The 19,422-nt window shown below is 36.2% G+C and overlaps 2 long non-coding RNA genes across 5 annotated transcripts; one reads left to right on the top strand and one right to left on the bottom strand.

Annotated features, from left to right (window-relative positions):
- The first annotated feature begins 239 nt into the window (after positions 1-239).
- LOC115294677 lies at positions 240-18,802 on the top strand. 4 transcript variants are annotated; one of them, XR_003910049.1, is made up of 5 exons: positions 240-327; positions 3,258-3,335; positions 12,692-12,787; positions 15,125-15,222; positions 18,537-18,802. It is a non-coding gene; the product is annotated as an uncharacterized LOC115294677 (long non-coding RNA). The 4 variants fall into 4 exon arrangements; XR_003910048.1 differs by lacking the exons at positions 12,692-12,787; positions 15,125-15,222; positions 18,537-18,802 and adding an exon at positions 8,213-8,436; XR_003910051.1 differs by lacking the exons at positions 240-327; positions 12,692-12,787; positions 15,125-15,222; positions 18,537-18,802 and adding exons at positions 417-477; positions 8,213-8,436.
- LOC115294680 lies at positions 8,242-12,026 on the bottom strand. The gene is made up of 3 exons (XR_003910058.1): positions 11,939-12,026; positions 9,249-9,310; positions 8,242-8,402 (listed from the first exon to the last, which is right to left on the bottom strand). It is a non-coding gene; the product is annotated as an uncharacterized LOC115294680 (long non-coding RNA).
- Positions 18,803-19,422: the final 620 nt, after the last annotated feature.

Below are 19,422 nucleotides of genomic sequence, written 5' to 3'. Positions count from 1 at the left end.
TCATAAATAAGTGCCAAAACTACAAAGTATCTGTGACTACAGTATCTGATAGGTTAAGGTCCCATATGGTCTTTTTTATAATGGAGGTTCCACCAAAACCAACTGATTAATCTTAGTGTCATCAATCATTAATCAACAAAGGAGAACAGGCTTCAGGCTGTGATGTATTATGAAGTACACAGTCACCACTATGAAGTATTATTTCATCACAGTTTGGTCATGAGTCTCACAGTGATGAGGTTTTGGGGTTATGGGAGGTATTCATGAGAACAAACAGCCAAGAAAGAATTCTTGAAGACGTCTTTGGTGCAAAAAACAAAAAAAAAGGTGATTTTATTAAAGCATGGGGACAGGATCATGGGCAGGAAGATGCCCTGGACCCTGTGGAGAGACAGGTTGTATACTTGAGAGCTGGGGGAGAGAAAGTGAAGGGGAAGTTTCCAATGGAATTTTCATTTGCTAAAGAAGACTCACAGGGTACTAGACACCTATATATTGTCAAGCTAAGGTTGTTTTTCCCTCTAGCAAAGTATTAATATCAAGACAGTAGGGAGTTCCTGGCTTACCCTGTCAGCCTCAAGTATTTGTCAATGAGCTTCAGGTTATAAGGAAATTAATTTTATCTGCCATTTGCATCTGCCTTTCTTTCCCACACCAATAATGTTTCTAGTTCAATGAATAAGGAACAGGAAACAATCAAAATCAGAATGCAGAATATTCTACGGGAAAAATTAACTAATTTTTTCAACAAATCAATTACCCCTCCCCCCAAAAATGGCATATAAGGGAAGACTTTAGTATAGTAAGAAACTTTAGAGACATAATAACTAAATGTAACTATGGACCTTTTTTGATCCTAATTTAAAAATGACATCACTGAGATCATCAGAAAAATTTAAGGACTTTAGAACTAAATGATATGAAAGAATCATTGTTAAATTTGTTAGAAATGATTACTGCATGATAGTTATATCTTAATTTCTCTTTATATGTTAAAAACACAGAGCAGTGTATTTATAGGTAGAATGGTATAATGTTTTAGAGTAGCTTTAAATTAGACAAGACAAAAGGTGATAAAACATTTGGCAAAAGTTGGCAATGTTTTGAAGATAGGTGTAGGTTCATTACACTAATCTCTCTTCTTGTGTGTATTTTTGAAATTTTCCATTTTGAAAAAAATATGTGTAAAGAATTACCTGTTCTGTTTCTTAAAATAGCCTTCAATATTTTTATTCTCCTTAAATGATATATACAGAACATCAAATGTTAACACAAAAACCTAGAGAGAAAAAGAAAGGCCACAGGGAAGTTCGGCTTGTTTTAAAAGTTTCAAAACTTTAAGTAATATGGGCTTTGGGAGGTTAAATGTCATATATCAGTGGAGAGGAAAATACCAAGTAAACTGAAGAAAGAAGGTGTAAATTTACATACATACCTATATACCCTCCTTGAAAAAAGGACCCATTAGTTATCACTGGGAAGAGGCATTGTCAGTGATAAAGTTTTTGGAGTGATGGTGGGGTGATCCAGAGAATTCTTGAAGATGTCTTTGGTGCAAAAGGGTGATTTTATTAAAGCATGGGGACAAGACCCGTGGGCGGGAAGAGCTGCACTGGGGTCCTGATGGGTAACTGATTATGAACCCTCAGGTTGGGAGGGGTCAGGAATACAGTAAGTCTCTAAGGCATTTTGGAAGCAAGGTCCCAGGACCTCAAGGGGCTAGCTGTTTCTAGGGAAATGCCACCTACCATCATTTTTTTTCACCTACAATCATTTAATAAAACCTTAGTCATGAGACCCTTCCAATGTATATTCAGGGGGGGAGCATAAACCTGGAGTATGATTGCCAGCATGTATCTCGGGGCAGTTGAGATAAAGGAAATAGATTTACAGGATCCTCAAGGTTGGGATAATGTTAAGCTAAGGTTCTCTTTTGCCCCTAGCCAAGTGTCATCCTTGAGGCAGCTGAGCTCCTAGAGAGAGGTCACTCTACTGGTCTCAAGGACATATCAGTGGGCTATAGGCAGTAAAGAAATTTAATTTTTCATTTGCCATAGTTTCCCACATTAGCATGGCAAACACGTAAACCCCTTTCCTTGTTCTTGGGTACCCAGGAGTGTCTGAGGAATATCACACATATTCCACCGGAGCAGTGGGGATGTGCCAACCTACAGTTTGCCCTCAGCTTTCTCACCAGTCCGTGATACCTTGCTAATGGAAAAAGACTAATGGAGCAAGATTACGGTGAAACATACTTTAGGTTGGATTAAGTCCAACTTGTGTTTAGGAAATAACAAGGTGAATAACAATAGCCATAAGTCATACACCTAGCCAGTCTTTCAGATGGACTCTTGATCCTGCACATAATGTTGCAGTTCCAAAATTCACCAGAAATCCAAGAAGCCACTTTGTTTCCAGTCTTAATGTAGCCCCTGAAGATCCTGGCTGGAAGCAAACCCCCAGCAGACTTCTCAGAAGGCTTAAAGAGGTCATTACTACCCCAAAAGAGACTAATTCAATTACTACAACATTAAATTGTTGTGAGGGTGTCCACAGCTTTTATAGGTCCAGATTTGGGGACAGATGGCCTCACAGGTCAGGGATGGCCTGTCTGCTAAAGAATCAGTTATCACGACTTCTGGAGCCAGAGGATTACATTCTCTTTTTTAAAATTCTTGTAAATGTTTATTTATTTTTGAGAAAGAGACAGAGTATGAGCAGGGGAGGGGCAGAGAGAGAGGGGGGAGACACAGAATCTGAAGTAGGCTCTAGGCTCTGAGCTGTCAGCACAGAGCCTGATGCAGACCTTGAACCCACAAACCACAAGATCATGACTTGAGCTGAAGTTGGATGCCTAACCTACTGAGTCACCCAGATGCCCCAATTCTTTTTTTTAATGTTTATTTATTTTTGAGAGAGAGAGAGAGAGAGACAAAGACAGACAGACACAGACAAAGCGAGTAGGGGAGGGGCAGAGAGAGAGGGAAACAGAATCTGAAACAGGCTCTACGCTCTGAGCCATCAGCACAGAGCCCTACGTGGGGCTCGAACTCATGAACTGTGAGATCATGACCTGAGCCAGTCAGACTCATAACCGAATAAGCCACACCAGGCACCCCTAAATTCTTTATATTCTAAAGAAACATAAATGTTCCAGCAAGGTGGGGAAACATTTCCTTGTCAGAAATCAATTAAAAATTTAGAAATATGTTTCATCAAAAAATAAAATTACTCAAAAACTCAAAAATCTTTTTCAGGATTTCTTTCAAAAACTGATTTTACTTCAATCACAAAACTCTTCTTTACAATGGGACTTGAAGAATATCTTTAACACGGTAAGCACCCAATAACTGGTCTAATATAAATGGAAGCAAGATTGCAAATAGAAGGGTACAAAAACCATAGGGCTTAAACCATGAATATTTTCAATTTAAAACCAGCAACACAAAACCCCTGTTGAATTCTTTCATCAACAATTGACAGGGATCATTATGCCCAATCTAAACTGCTAAATCTGAATATCAGAGGACTTAATGTAGCTTGCCCCAAACTACTCAACTGTTACTACTTAATAGTAAAACAAATAGCTGCAAATTAAAAACTCAAGTTTCCTGGCAAGCTTTGTGTTAGACATTTTCTTTTCTGTCTTTTCCTTTAAATGACCGAGGAGGGGAATAAAGGTAATCTTTGGAAGTGAGATAGATGGACAGAGCAATTCAAAACAAATATAGAGTGGATCAAGTTTCCTGCAGAGGAAAGAAATATTACAGAGATATCACTCTGTGTAGAATGAACCTTCTGGGCTTAATATTTCATATTAACTTTTTTCCTGCTGAAATTTATTTTTAGAAAATTCAAGCTAAAACATCTCTTTTGGATCCAGGTGTGTCCTTTACCTTTGACCTCAATGGGAGTTCTACACATATGAACGTAGAAATTGGCTTTTTATAGTAGATGGAGGGAAAAGCTCTCTGGGAGTGAGCAGAATGCCTCCCAGAGATACTTCCGTCTTTACATCTCATAAAATGACCTTGATATCTGGAAGGAAAAATATTCTACTTGCCCATTCACTTCTATTTTCCCATATCACAGAAACTGCACATTGCTTATACTATGCAGGACCCCATGACGGCTGGGAGAGAGATTTATCACATTCTGATACTTCTCAGTTTAGAGAGGTCTTGCTGCTGTTTCTTTTCACTTGCACGCATCTCAGGAATAGAGAGCTTGGCCTCAAATATTCAATATCAGTAGATATTCCATCAAGTAAGTCAGTAAATATGTCCCTTGTCCTGATTTCACATCTTTCCTTCCTTCATTTCCATCTTCCCTTCTCATTCAATTTTCCTTCTCACATAAATGTGCAAAATTGAACATACTAGAATACATTTCTCAACTGTGCTCACTAAATTTTAACTATCAGCACTTATTATGGATAAAAAACATCTTTTTGGGCAAGTTGACACAAATAACGTACAACTTTCAAATAAATTATGGCAGATTTAGGGAAACCATTTTTGATTCTATTTTCACAAATCATAATTTCCTAGAAAATATTTAGACTCAAAGAATGCTGTCCCTAGCTTTCCATGAAATAAATAACTTCGTTATTTAGCCAGCAAGCCACGGCTTCCCATGAAAACAAATAGCTTGAGAAGAACTCCTGTAAAGGGATTGGGATGTCTTGATCCACATAATCTCAGAATTACACATTTTTAAATGTGGATTTAAACACAGTTTTAAAATCTTGACTGCCTCCTTTAGTTTTCTCATAGCTCTCATTTCAAGGTCATGCATGTGTGTAAAACTGAAGCAGGGCCGTGGCAAATCCAGTGCAAATTGAGAAGTTTCCTGGCAAAACATGAAGACATGTGCCCTTCCTCAGCCTTATGTTAGATTTGATACTTCAGTACTCCCACTTCGGGCACTTTACCTAGTGAGTTAAGGTACTCACTATGCCCAAAACTTAATTTTCTCATTCTTAGAGCTAAATCGCTATGTGTATATATATACATATATATACACACACACACACATACACACACACACACACACACACACACATATATACACACACATATATATATGCCCTTATATTTGAATTATCTATACCTGTGACCTCAATACGGTAACCATTATCCACATGTGGTTATTTACATATTTTTTGTAATTAAGTGAAATTATGTTGAACTAATTTTATATAATTAAATATATACATATGGCACCATACTTGGAACCATACAGACAGTACAGATATAGAATTTTTCCATCATTGAGGAAAGTTCTACTGAACAGATTATCTATATTGCTTTTAACTATGTACATACTATCTCTTTCTTTCTCTGTGAACCCACATGAACTCTCTCCAGCAAATTTCATACAGCCTTCAGATGTATGTACTCTACTGATGACTCTCAGTATGCTAAATCCACAGCTCTTATTTCAAGGCCACTTGTCATTCCCATACTGTATCCTACTACTAGGCTTTTCTCTATATATCTTTTATCATCAATTATATTCATCCAGTCTTCAAATATTCATCAAATACCCTACATGGTAGGTACTGTTCTGTGTTTTGGGAGATGATATTTCTCAAAATAGACAAGGGCATGAGCTTCTTGAAATCAGAGCCAATACTTCTTTAATTTCTCCAGGACTTAGAATAAAGTAAGGACATAATAAGTAAATGAAAGAGATATTAAGCAGCTATAGAAGTCTAAGTTTAAAAAAAGACAAGTGAACAATAAAAACAAGGAATATTTTGACAGGAATAAATTTGATGCCTTCTCACTGGGTCTATATCCTGAAGGCTCATCCTTTCCACTGAGTCTATATTCTTAACATTGTGCGACATTTTCAGAACATTTTTTAACATCATTGAACTAGTAGAATAATTGGCAACCATACACATAAGGCTGTATGTTGAGCTCTTTCACAGAAGAGAATATTTTAATCACAAAAGGTGAGATTATATTAGTTACAGCAAACGCCAAGGTACTTTGACAAAGTGATTTTCTTTTTAAACCTAAAGTTATATAAGATATGGTTTACTTCTTTTTCATATAATCATTCCAAGGGTAGCATTCACTGTTGCTGAAGTGGTTCTGATACACAAGGTTCTTCAGGATTATAGGACCCTTTTATCTAGTTGCTCCACCACTCTCCTAAGATCTTATGTTTATCTACATTCGCGAAACTGGATCAAAAACACATGATGTTCATACTCACAACAAGAAGCAAAAGAGAGGAAAACTGGAATACTTTTTTATTTTTAAGCAAATGAGACAGTATGCATCCTCATCACCACGTCTATTCCCATCCCACTGGTGATAAGTTAGTCAGGTAGGGACTCTCAGCTAAAATAACTCTGGCCTTGTCTGAGGAAATCCTCAGCATTCTAGTGCCTGGAAACAAGTGCTTGGTGAATGTACTAACCTTCTTCCCAGCCTGCTGACCCTGACCTGATCCCGGCCAACAGCCCACATCCCTCCTGCAGACTGGCCGACCCCCAGCCATTCCTGTTTTAATGGAGTTTTGTACAGCCTTCAGTCCCTGGGAAATCTTTAAGCCAAGGACCGGTTTTCCCTGACATAAATGCCTTAACCCCTTTTATTCTTGACCCCAGTTCAGGTTCTTTTGAGCAGGGAAGGGGCAGAGAATCCCAAACGGCTTGAAGTCAGTCCACATCCATAACTGCCCACCTGGTACTCCAGTCCTATTTTGGCCCTACGGCTCCAAATGATTAAATGTTCAATAAAATAACCATGATTTTGAAAAAAATAAAATAAATAAATAAATAAATAAATAAAAGAATTCTGGGAAATGTAGTCTCTAGCTAGATGGCCATATGCTCCCAAAGAATGGGATGGTTAGGAGGGAAGGGACGGAGTCTGCCAGTGAAATTACTTCAGCTGTACTAGCTAGAGAAACTGTTCTCTTAGGTTATTATTTCATTTATACAGAACACATTAAAGAACTACCAAAAGAATCATAATTCTAAACATGTGCCTGGTGAAGAAAGCACTACCATGTTCTGTTCAGTATTCACATGGGCATTTTCTAAAAATTTACATATACCCTGGAATAAGACTGATAAAGGGGAATGCTTACTAGTTAATAGGTTTTAATAAATGCTATGAACTTGCTATATTGGTATTTTCTAAAATTTGTACAGTATATGAACCTGTCTCAAAGAGCACATGACTTACTTCAAAGAAGACCAGCAGAATGCAGCATATATAGAATTTTAAGTACACATTTCATTCAGCATAAGCTCACATAAAATTAGGAAGTTTGCAATATATGTCATCTCTTCTCCATTTCAATATTCAGCATCTTGTTAAGAGCAACACCAACTCTTTAAAGGCTCTTTAAATAAGAACACCAATGCTTTGAAGACTCTTCTCTCCATAGGAGAAAGATTACATCTGAAAAATCCCTAATACCGAAGTATGAATTTGTTCAAGTAATATTCCCCAAAGGATATTCACACTTGAATAGAAGTCTTGGGGAAACAAACTCAAATGGCTGATCTGCAATGCTTGTATTTTAGGATGTAGACTCCTATCTGAAAGAAGTGTGTACATAAGGTAGTCTGGTCCTTACTTCTTCCAAATCATGCAATATAAGGATTATATAAGGAATATAAGTCATTATAACCTACATACACCTTGGTCTGCCTGTATTCACATTATTTGACTAGTAATGTTTGCATCTCCTGTTTCTTACACAGCTTCAAGTATGCAGTTTTTCCACGAACAAAAAGCTTTCCCACTAACTATATTTCAACACTGCTACCAGGAATAAACTATTGAGCTTCATGTTCCTTTAATCTAAATTATTATATTCTTAGAATTCTGGTTTATTACAGTGACCCAGAAATCTCTAAGAATATTGTCTGCTGCCAAACTTGAGAAATACATCTTACTGAATTCAGTCCTTGGCAATGTCACTCAGCCTCAAATAGTAATCTACCCATTTGTCCCAGCTGGAAGCTACACCACAATTAACATAAATAGATGATAGCTAGACCTATAGATAGATAATAGAAAGAAATGTGATGCATGTTCATTTCTTGAAACCGAAAGGGTGTTCAATCATATTCAAAGGTTGTGATAGTATTAGAAGCTTTTTAGGAGTAAAAGCTTAATAAAAATATGATGTTTCAAGTTTTTATTATCACATAAAACAACAGGGTATTACTATCTCTCAGATTTCTGATATGGATGGAAGAGCCAACAATTTGTGCTTGAAGTATCCCATTGATTGCATCCAGAAAGCACCTGGGGCTACAGTCATGTAAAGGATCTACTAGACCAACATCCAAGATGACTGCCTCACGTGGCTGAAAACTGAAACTGGCTGTAGCCTGGGAGATCAACTGAAGCTGTTATTCAGAGTTCCTAAATATGGCAAATACATATGACTTGAGCTTTACACTACTGTGGCTTCATTCCAAGAGCATCTATGCTAAGAGCCATAAGTGTCTTAAGTGTCAAAAAAAATTGTGGATACCATTAATTGGTCACACATGGCTATACACTGATTGCAGATATAAGGAACAGAAAAGACATCATTAAGAACACTTTTTTGTATTATCAGATAAATAAACTAAAAGTGATATTTCAGAACAAAATAATTTACTTTAAATTACTTCAGATGAAGTTCATCTGGCCTGTAAGGAATTACAAAAATCCTCTTACGGTTATTTCTTTGTAAGTTATGGACTTCTCTTCAACAGAAGCAAAGAGCTTGATAATTAAAGTGAGATTGGAAGGTAGCAAAAAGTAAAAAAAAAAAAAAGTAAGACCTTAATAATTAAATTCAGAATAGCCCAGATCATAAAGGAAAGAAAAAGTGAATAAGTCTTTCAAGAAAAAGCAACAAAAATAAATTTTAATTAATATATCAGCACCTGTTCATGATTCGAAGTGAATTTTAAATAGAGATCTAAATTTCTCCAAAAATATTCTAATTAAACTTAAAATATTTGTTAACAAAAAGGCACAATGGCAGAGACAGGCTGCTGGTTGGTCCCATTTCTCTTTCTGGGCCATGGTAAGACTACATACCATATCCCCGCCCTTCTTACAGTGACTTAGAGCTACATGATTGTGTCCTGGTCAGTGAAATGGGTGAAAAATTTATGTATGGCACTTCCCAAATAGCTGTAAAACAACCTGAACAATTCTGCATGCTTTCTCTCCTTCTTAGCCAGGCAGATGAAAGAGGTACAGTGGAGGACTCACCATAATCTCTTAGGGTCAACAAAGACAGGTCACCCTCTGTCAGAAATTTGCCCTGTTCATATCTGTCATGAGCAAGAAAAAAATCATTTGTTGTGCTAAACTGCTAACAAGTGATGATTACTTGATACAGCCACTAACATTAAATAGACTAATTAATATAGAAAGTAAAAGTTAGTATCTCACCTCCTTTTTCAAAGAGACACTTTAATCACCTTCTTTGAAATGCTCGATGTATTTTAGAAATTCAAAGTTGATAGACACCATTGATGTCATCTGGCTGATCTATTTCCTTGATGCCAATAACCACACACTGTCACCAATGCATAAAACACTTAAAAACACCCAGATTCAGAGAAATAAACGTTGTAGAAAGCAGGAGTATGGAATCCTATGTTGTCATGACAACAGAAGCATAATTCCAATTCAAAAGGATCACAAGCTCCTATGTGAAATATAAACTTCTCTTTCAAGCAAGGTTTTTGAAATGTTGGATGCAGGAAGGAAAGTATTGAACATCTCACTCCAAATAACTGATTACATCCTTTGATATCATCAATACCAACTGTAACTGATAGTAAGAAGCTACTTTGGTTTCTTCATGTGTCCCCAACCATGGTGTCCCCAACCATGAATCAAACTTCAGATGGCATATCATTTACTCCATCAGGTAATACAGCAGGAGCTTTTCCTTCAATGGTAACAATAATGATAGTCCAGTAGTTTTCTCAACATGAAATGTTCTGACCAAATTAACTTCATAAATAAACTCATATCCCAAAAGTCTTGCTGTTTTAAACATATACAAAATTACATGATACTGATGTTCTCTGAGGCTATGTGATAGTGATACTATAGATAAAAATTATTTTGGAATTTTAGGTAACCCTACAGATTATTCAGTCCAAATTCTCCATATGGTAGGTTAGGAAGTTGAGACTCAGACATGCTTAGTGATTCAATCACAAGATTAATTAATCCTATTTTGTAATAATATACTGTTTTTGTACTACTACACTGCTGATACTATTTTACTATTCTACAGTGTTTTCTATTAAAAATAATCAAAATAACCACACTTTCAGCAATTACTTTAGAATGCTTACATGACCAATACTACAATCTCTAGAGATTTAAAAAATACATTTTGCCAAGATTCTATTTCAGCATGTTAAAGTAACTTTCAGGATAATCTTTTTAACTATAAGAAGGTTTTTTTTTTTAATAGGTTTTTTTTTTTTTTTTGAGACAGAAAGAGACAGAGCATGAGTGGGGGAGGGGCAAAGAGAGAGGAAGAGACAGAATCTGAAACAGGCTCCAGGCTCTGAGCTGTCAGCACAGAATCCGATGCGGGGCTCAGACCCACGATGAGCTGAAGTCAGCTGCTTAACCATCTGAGCCAACGAGGCACCCCCACTATAAGGAGTTTAATGAAAACTTAAATTGACCTCTTAACTGTTTCAAAATCTTCCTTGTCCTGTTGTGTCTTTTGAAAAAAAAATGATACTATAAAACTTTATTGTTTTTGTTAATTGTAAAAAAAAAAACCTATCTTTTTCAATGAAGTGTTTAGTATATATCTAATTACAAAAATAAAATAATTCTAGGTGCACAGCTTTATTATTCCAGTTATATATATTAATTGAGCTACCCAACATTAAGGTCTTACTTCAATGAATAGATATGACTAATTAAATTACTGTTGTACCTGAAACATAATTTAGATATTCATAAATTTAGATATTCATAAATAGCATTTACACTCTATTATGTTTAGAGCATAACTAAGCTGGCTGAAAATAATTAGTTTACCTAATTGGGAAGATGTACCATTCAAATATCACTTACTATTAATATTCTTAGCAAACTTTTTCCATTAAAAAGATAAAGGTAAATTTCAGCGAAGTCCCTATTCAAATTAGTATAAATTCATAATGAATAAAATTCTAGGTAAAAAATTTTTGTATATTAATGACAACATTTAAATGACAAGAAAATAACAAGTGTGGGGGAAAGTATCGTGTTATTTTCTTTTTCATTAATGTTTATTTTAGAGAATGAGAGAGAGAGAAAGAGCATGTGCAGTGGAGGGGCAGAGAAGGAGACAGAGGATCTGAAGCAGGCTCTGCACCAACAGCACAGAGTCCAATGTGGAACCTGGGGCTCGAACTCATGAACTGTGAAATCATGAGCTAAGCTAAAGTCAGATGCTTAACCACTGAGTGAGCCACTCAGGTACCCCTATAATGCTATTCTCTAAAATGAAAGAGGGGCGCCTAGGTCGCTCAGTCAGTTAAGCATCCGACTTCGGCTCAGGTCATGGTATCACGGTTCATGGGTTCAAGCCCTGCGTCAGGCTCTGTGTTGACAGCTAACTCAGAGCTTGGAACCTCCTTTGGATTCTGTGTCTCCCTCTCTCTCAGACCCTCCCCTGCTAGCGCTGTCTCTGTGTCTCAAAAATAAATTTAAGTAAATAAATAAATGAAATGAAAGAATAGGAAAGCTTAAAGAAAAGTTTATAAACAAATATATCCTTTCCACCAGCCCCTTGTCAACTCTATTTTTTAAACCTCAGTATTATAGAACAATTTAAAAATTAGATCTATTTCAATATTCTGCCCCAATTAATTCTTCATATTTTTGATAAATGTAGAAGGGCAAAACTGCGGACAGAGGCAAGCGTATAGACTAACCTTTATCTGAAGTTTTTGTTTCCTGTCTAATGTGTAGCTTCTATCACAGCCCAAAACAGTCAGATCATACGGCAGACCAACTTCCCCAACACTGCACAACAAACAAACAAACAAACAGAAATGTTGAAAAATAGATTCAGTCTTACTGCCCCGATTAGACATACAGTATCAGGAACAAGATCTGGGGGAAAAAAAGAAGAAGAAGGAACGGGATACAAACCAGTCAGCTTATCCCCTATGACATCATATCTAATTAAATTCACATTTACCAAATGTTAAATAGAATCCTTCCTTGATTTAACATTTTTTACACACTGGAAAGGTAGTATAGCATTGCAAAGAGATTATAATTCTCTTTTTTTTCAGAAGATAGAAATAATAAATATCCAAAAGACAAAAATAATTTTAGGAGCAGGAGAAGACCTCCAAATTGTCCCTTTATCAAAATAACAAGGCAGTCTTATTCGGACACATTCCTGTGTTGAGTTACTGACAATGACATAAAATGATTTATAATAATAATAATCTGGACTATATATCAGCCCGGGATATTTGCCTCTATCTTAGTGTAAAAGTGCTTAACACAGTCAAATGTTGTAAGTTTTCTGCATTTTTGTTTGTTTGGGTTTGATTTAACTTCAGAATAATGCTTCTTGCCCTTCGAATATAATGGAAATCAGTAATGAATATTAAAGTGAAAATTTTCAAATTCAACTTCAATTTTAAAATTATTTCTATTTTTAATTTAACCAGAAGATCATATTGTCCCAAAACTAGCACCATCACTCTCTTAAAATGCCAACGTCTAACTCCAGTGTGGGGATTTAGGAACCAAGCCACCTCTACCAGGTAAGTGGCCTTGAAGAAGTTGCCTGTTTTCCCTGCGTCTCCTTCCCCCTTCAGTTCTTCTTGGTAAGGTAGCCTGAGCACATCAGCATTTCTCTATAGGAAGGCAGCAGTCATTTTTGAGATATTTCATGTGCAAAATTGAAAACTAATGAGGTGAGAAAGATTAAGGGTTGTGAGTAACTCATCAGCTAGGAACTAAACAGGAGTAAATGAGTATAAAATGGCTTTGAAATATGTGAAAAGAAATCGTTGTACTCTGGGTATTACTGACTAAATTTTCAAGCCCTAAAAGAAAAGTGTGCTTCTAAAACTCACCCCTCAAAACTAATTTCACGATTTACATTTTACTGTATTCTGAATGTCTTGTAACATTTATTTGTGTAAAGAAGGAACTCTAAGTAGCTTTTGTCACCCCCTGGCCAATGTTTAGTGCTTTTCCAATGCCAGTCCCTGCGGGACACTAGCCAGGTCCCCTGACTTTTCTTTTTCCCTAAAGAATAGTAGGTACCATGCTAGATTAGAAGCCCCACTGATTAAGAAATACAGAGAAAAGAGCATCCATGACCCTTGAGCAATAAATGCCTCAGGTTTGATTTATAAATGAGTAGTCTGATTTATTTTATTTGAGGGTAGTTGGTAAGAAAAAGATAATATTTTACCTGTATTTTAAGACATTTGTTATTACTTGGAGAAAGAAAATTGGGAATAAAATCCAATTCCCTCAACTTTACCAAGTCACAGGAAAACACCCAAATATAGGATAACAGCCAAAGAACTGAAGTAAAATCTACCAATATAAGTCATGAGATTTATAGATTCACTTTCTATCTGAAGAGAATATAAGAATATATATGAACATAATTATAAAATAATACATAAGCTTCTGGGTCTAATGAAATATTATTTTAAGGGTTCAATAATATGGTTGGACATTTTTTAAGATCTCATTTGTATATAAAACAGACATGTTTTTGAGTTTGTGTATAACTCTTTGTAATATGTTATAGAATAATTTCACTTTATTATATTTTTCACTTGGTCAACAAACATTTTAGAGATAGTTATTGCTATTCAGAAGTCTAAATATTGTTCATAAGAACATTGAGTAAAATGAAATGCCTCAGATAAATACTAGCACATAACGAGGTTTATGAAAAAAAGACATAAAAATTAAATATATATACTTAAACAGCATTTTTAATGCACCAAGCAAATGCTGTGCTGGGTATATACAGCATTTGAATTAACAAAACACTATATGTACCACAAATATCTTTAAGTAAAACCAAAACCTTTGAGAACTGATCCTGAAGAGACCTCCATGCATACCTATGCCTATTATATCGTTGTGTATGTGAAAATTAGTTACACAGATCATTCTGGGTAGCACTGAGAATATTGGAGAACCTGCTTTTCAGAAGGAAAATGAACAGTCACACTCAACAAACAAATTAAAAATGACAATAGCATTCTCTTTGCTTCTTCTTTCTTACTCGGTTACATTGGTTGAGGTATAGAAGGAAGAGAAACAAGTCCTTTTCCAAAGATGTTTATGTGCTCTAAAAGCTACCAAGAATTTAATTAAGTGCCACCTGCCTCATCTGCAGAAGCTTTTAAAAAACATCTTAAAAGATTGCTTAGTTTTCATAGGTACTTAGTGTCTCCTAGATCAACCTTTAAGTAAAGCCAAGAATTTCTTCCATATTCTCATTATTAGCTTCTCTTTGTTTGACTTCTAAGACTTTACAATTCCCAAGACAGCCAGAAACCACAAAAAAAGAAAAAAGAAAAAAAAAAAAAGGAAAAAGGTAGGAAGCAGAAAAGTATCAGAAAAACAAAAACAGCAAACAGCCTTGAAAAGATTTTTTTTAAGGTGAGCAGACAGTTGTCTAGAAATATCTTTCTTTTTTTTCTTACTTTGAGATTATTTATCATAATTTCACCTCTTCAAATCTTTCCTTCCTCTGTATCTAGCCCCCATTACATTGTTTCTTAGCCATGAGATAATGCCTCCTCCACATGCTTAGCATTTGTATCGATCTCAGGTCACGGAGTTACACCCTTTTGCCCACCCTCTTTGACACATGCTTTGACTTCAGCTCACGTCAGGTCAGGTCTCATGGTTCCTGAGTTCGAGCCCATGCCAGCCAGAGCCCACTTGTGATCCTCTGTCGCCCTCTCTCTTCCTCTCCCCAGTCAAACTATTCTCTCTCTCAAAAATGAATAAACATTAAAATTTTTTAAAAATCTAAAATTCATCTTTAGTGAAAAAACATAGATCATTCATAATTTTTGCCTAACAAAGTTCCTATATGAATCCTCTTATTTTTCTCTCAGAAATAGAGCGATGGATCAAAATGAGGAAACAACAGAGGAGTTCACCATTCTTAACTGGTATCCGCTGAATTTCTCTGAAACCACCGATTTAAAAACAGGTAACTTGCATTTTTATTTCCTAGTTTGTTTTTATCTCTATAATGTTTTCTAGCACATTACACACTGTTGTACATATTAATTGTAATTTTAACTTAAATATATTTTTTTCATTTAGTAGTGTAAGCCTGTAGGCCATTCATTGTGATTAGTTATTCAAAGTAAGCAATGGAGTCCTTGAAATCACTATTATACCTTAGGGAGAGAGATCGTTCAATAAATAGAATTGATAAACTATGAGACTGACGACCTCTGCTGGCAGTTTTATGGCATTTATTTTAACCCTGATAATCTGGAAAGGAGAGAAGGGAAAGGTATCTACTTAATGTGAAGAATTCCTTTTTACTTAGAATCCTTCAACTGCCTTCCTAAAACTCTATTTATTGTTCCTGCCACATTTTGAGAAATTTCCATCTTTAATTAACAGAACAGTTACTTTATTTTTTTAAATGCATGAAAAGTAAGACTGCAGGATGAAAATATTAATTTTACTATTAATGTTTTAAAAATTAAACTCATCAGTAAATAATGCCTTAATCTTTCTTTTACATGGTAGTTACTTTTGGTATATACAAATATGAACATGTAGATATAGACGGATATAGATATCTTTGTGATGTAAAACACAAAATTTAGTATCAAAATTGAATAAAATTTTAATAATATAATTACTAAGATATTTCTCCTTTTTTCCAGAAACTAGACTTAGTTCACATGCAATATAGACCTTGGAAGCCAAGTGTTTATCTAAATTGTCCAGATAAACTCTTTAAAGCTTGAAAGTGCAATTGACTGATTTCCTCCACCACTAATGTCACTTACCTGTACATCCCTTCTATTATTTATAAATGTATAGAATTATTATAACAAAAAGAAACCTTAGAAGTCACATAGTCTTACCCTTTTATTTTACCAAGTAAAAAAAATCTGAGGTAAACAATAGCCTATATGTATTCTTGCCAAGTCAAGGTAAGATGAACAATTAACTACAAAAGACATTTCATCTTCTAAGGCGAGATCTTCTCAGGCAAGAAAAGGGAAAAGGACAGAAGAGGCGTAGCTTTGGGACACCATTGCCCCGTCCTGCTGTCGTGCAGGAAGGCCTAATCCAGCCCTGGTTTCAAGCATTAGAGCTACTAGGAGGAAGTTTGTATCCAGGGGTCAGGAACAGTACTAACAATGCCCATGACAAACGCTGTTAGTCATTAATTATATACCAGGCGGTCATGGTTCTAAGCACTTGACATGGGATAGTTCAGTAATCATTGCCGCAATCCTGTGCAATGGATAAAATTGCTAGTATAATTGAGGAAAGTGAGACTCAAGGTCACTCTGTTAAAGTTTGAATCCATGCAATGTGAATCCAGAGCTTATGCTCTTAACCCCACATGATGAGAAAACATAATAAGCCCCAAAACTGATCCAAAAAGGCCTACCCTAGAATTTTACAGGGTGTTGAATGACCATGAAATTGTCTGACCTTGAATCCTAGTGACCTCCTGTAGTTCAATTCCATTAGATCTAAAATTCTGGAAATTTAAGAGCTGGAAAGGGCCCTGTAGAGCATGTGGTCTGCTGATCTTTATCTGGAAATCTTCTAAAAAGGTACAGACCATAGGATATTAGATTTAAAAAATTTTTTTTTACTTAGTCCAACCTTCTCAATTCAGATTTTATATGAAGTTTGGTCTCATGTCTCTCTACCCAAAGCAAAGATGCTGACCCTATAAATGCCAGGGCTGCCCAGCTGTTTTCACATGATGGCACATATAGAAAAATAAGAATACTGTACATCTCATAGGCATAAAGAAAGGAGACTTCCAAGGCCCCAGATGACCAGGCCCAAGATCTTATCGAATCACCTGAACAACTGAAAAAATCCAACATCTCGAAATAAGATCAGTACCCAATTCACTGCACACCAGTTGGAAAGCCCTGGCTTAGAAACCCTCAGTAGATGACAAAAAAGAAATTGGCTTAGGATACCAGTGCTTAACATCTCCTTCCCACCCCCAAATCCACTTAAATTTTTTAAATTCTCACCCCTACCACTGACTCCATCTGCATTTCTATTTTAACCCTCACTTCCCAGATCTCCAAATAATAGCTATATGTATTAGTTTTTAACTGCTACATAGCACATTACCTCACATTTAGTGGCTTAAAGTAGTACTTCTAATCTCATAGTTTGCATGGGCTCTGGCTCGTGATCTCTCACAAGGCTGCAATCGGAGCGCCAGCTGGGGCTGCAATTATGAGGCTTGACTGGATCTGGAGGATCTGTTTCCAAGCTCAGGAAACTGTTGGCAGGAGACTTCAGTTCCAAGCCATGCGGGACTTGCCGTATGACTGCATACAACACGGCTTCCCCCATAGCTAGGACATGCTCCGTAGACAGAGGGAAAACCTCAGATGAATGAAAACTATGATCTATCACCCAACCCCAGAGGTGACTCTTCCACTGTATTTTGTTGTCACACAGACCAAGCCAGGTGCCATATGGGAAGGAATGGCCCAAGAGTGTGAGTAGAAAGAGGTGGGATCCCCGGGTGCCATCTCAGAGGCTGGTTACCACACTAGTGTTTGTTGAGTGTCTTACTTTGTTACAAACACTTTAACTTATAACATAGTTAAAACATATATGATACATATGATACATATAAACACTTTAACTTATAACATAGTATCTCATTTGATTTTTACAACTTCAAGGAGATGTCTCCTTAAAAGATGGAGATGGACTAGGTAGTTATTTGATCTTCTCACCCTGACTTGGCAAGAACAAGCAAAAGTTGCTGTTCACCTCCACAAGTCTCAGATGTTTTCTTCTCTTTCACAGAACATTCTTAAACTCTGATATCCTCATTTTATAGCTGAGGAGACTGCAAACAAGAAAGTTAATTGTCCAAGGTCACCCAGATGATAAATGGCAGAAAAGAAAGTCAAAACAAGGCCTGTCTCTGAAGATTCACATGCTCATTAACATATATACTACACCTGACCTTCCTGAATCTCAATTTGGCTAGACCCCAATTCTCTTGTATGAACCCCCTCTCAATTTTCTTTTTAGTTTTGACCCATCATTTCATATCGTATTCAGTTTTGCTGCCAATTCCACACTAACTACTTAGATCAATAGCACTTTCTCAGACCATATTTAATTCCATCTTTTCAATAATCCTGTGAGATAATGTGAGGCATGTGTATTAAAATAAAATTGTAACTTTACTAACAGCTATTAATAAAATATATATAAAAGAGAAAAGTTAAGCACATTGCAGAACAAACTGTAAGTGTGTAATTGTTTCATCTGCAGAAATGAATGAGTATAATCAGCTACAAGTGAACACAGGCTCTAATTTCAGAGAAGGGGGAGAATGAAGAGAAGTGGAGATGCCATTAACTCGATTTCCACTCAGTAGCTGGATCTACAACAGGCTGCAGACGGAGTGTGGGCCTGTCAAAAGGCAGCTGGACGTACAGCAGTTTTCACTTCAGAAAAGCAAGAATCACGGGGTGCTTGGGTGGCTCAGGTGGTTGAGTGGCTTCTGCTCAGGTCATGATCTTGCAGCTCGTGACTTTGAGCCCCTCATGGGGCTGGCTGCGTCAGTGCAGAGCCCGCTTCAGATCCTCTGTCCGCCTCCCCCACTCGCTCTTTCTTCCAAAAATAAATAAAAAGCATTAAAATATTTTTTAAAAATTTAAAAAGCAAAAGTCAAATGTCTCACTTCCTGACCCTACTGTTTATCAATGGCATTGAATCATTCTTACTGAACTGAACTGGTGGGTATTTATTAAAGGAATTCTATCCCAATACCAATGTATTAACTTCCCAGGATGTCAATTGATCAATATGATATGTGGCATCTAAGATAAGTCTAATCAAGTTTCCTGGCTACCTGTGAAAGAGCCTTGAAAGTGTTTCTTGACACATATTACATCTGAAATTAGCCCTTGAGGTCCTCTGAATAAGCAGTGGTTAAAATGGTTGGAAAGATCATCTAGGCATATGTGTACATGAGTATGTGTGTGTGTGCATGAATCTTGTTCTAGGAATATCAGTCAAAAATCACACTTCTGGGCCCATTTGTACATTGTTCTAAGTCTTTCTATCAAAGGTCATGTGTGTGTATATGCCTCTCTCATTTTGTTCAGATAGGTGACACAATCATAATCTTCTCTAACTTACAAAATCAAAAACA

Source organism: Suricata suricatta, chromosome 6 (assembly GCF_006229205.1).
Source record: "Suricata suricatta isolate VVHF042 chromosome 6, meerkat_22Aug2017_6uvM2_HiC, whole genome shotgun sequence".
Taxonomy (NCBI): Eukaryota; Metazoa; Chordata; class Mammalia; order Carnivora; family Herpestidae; genus Suricata; species Suricata suricatta.
Note: the sequence above shows the minus strand (reverse complement) of the source record. Positions and strands in the feature narration are given on the sequence as shown.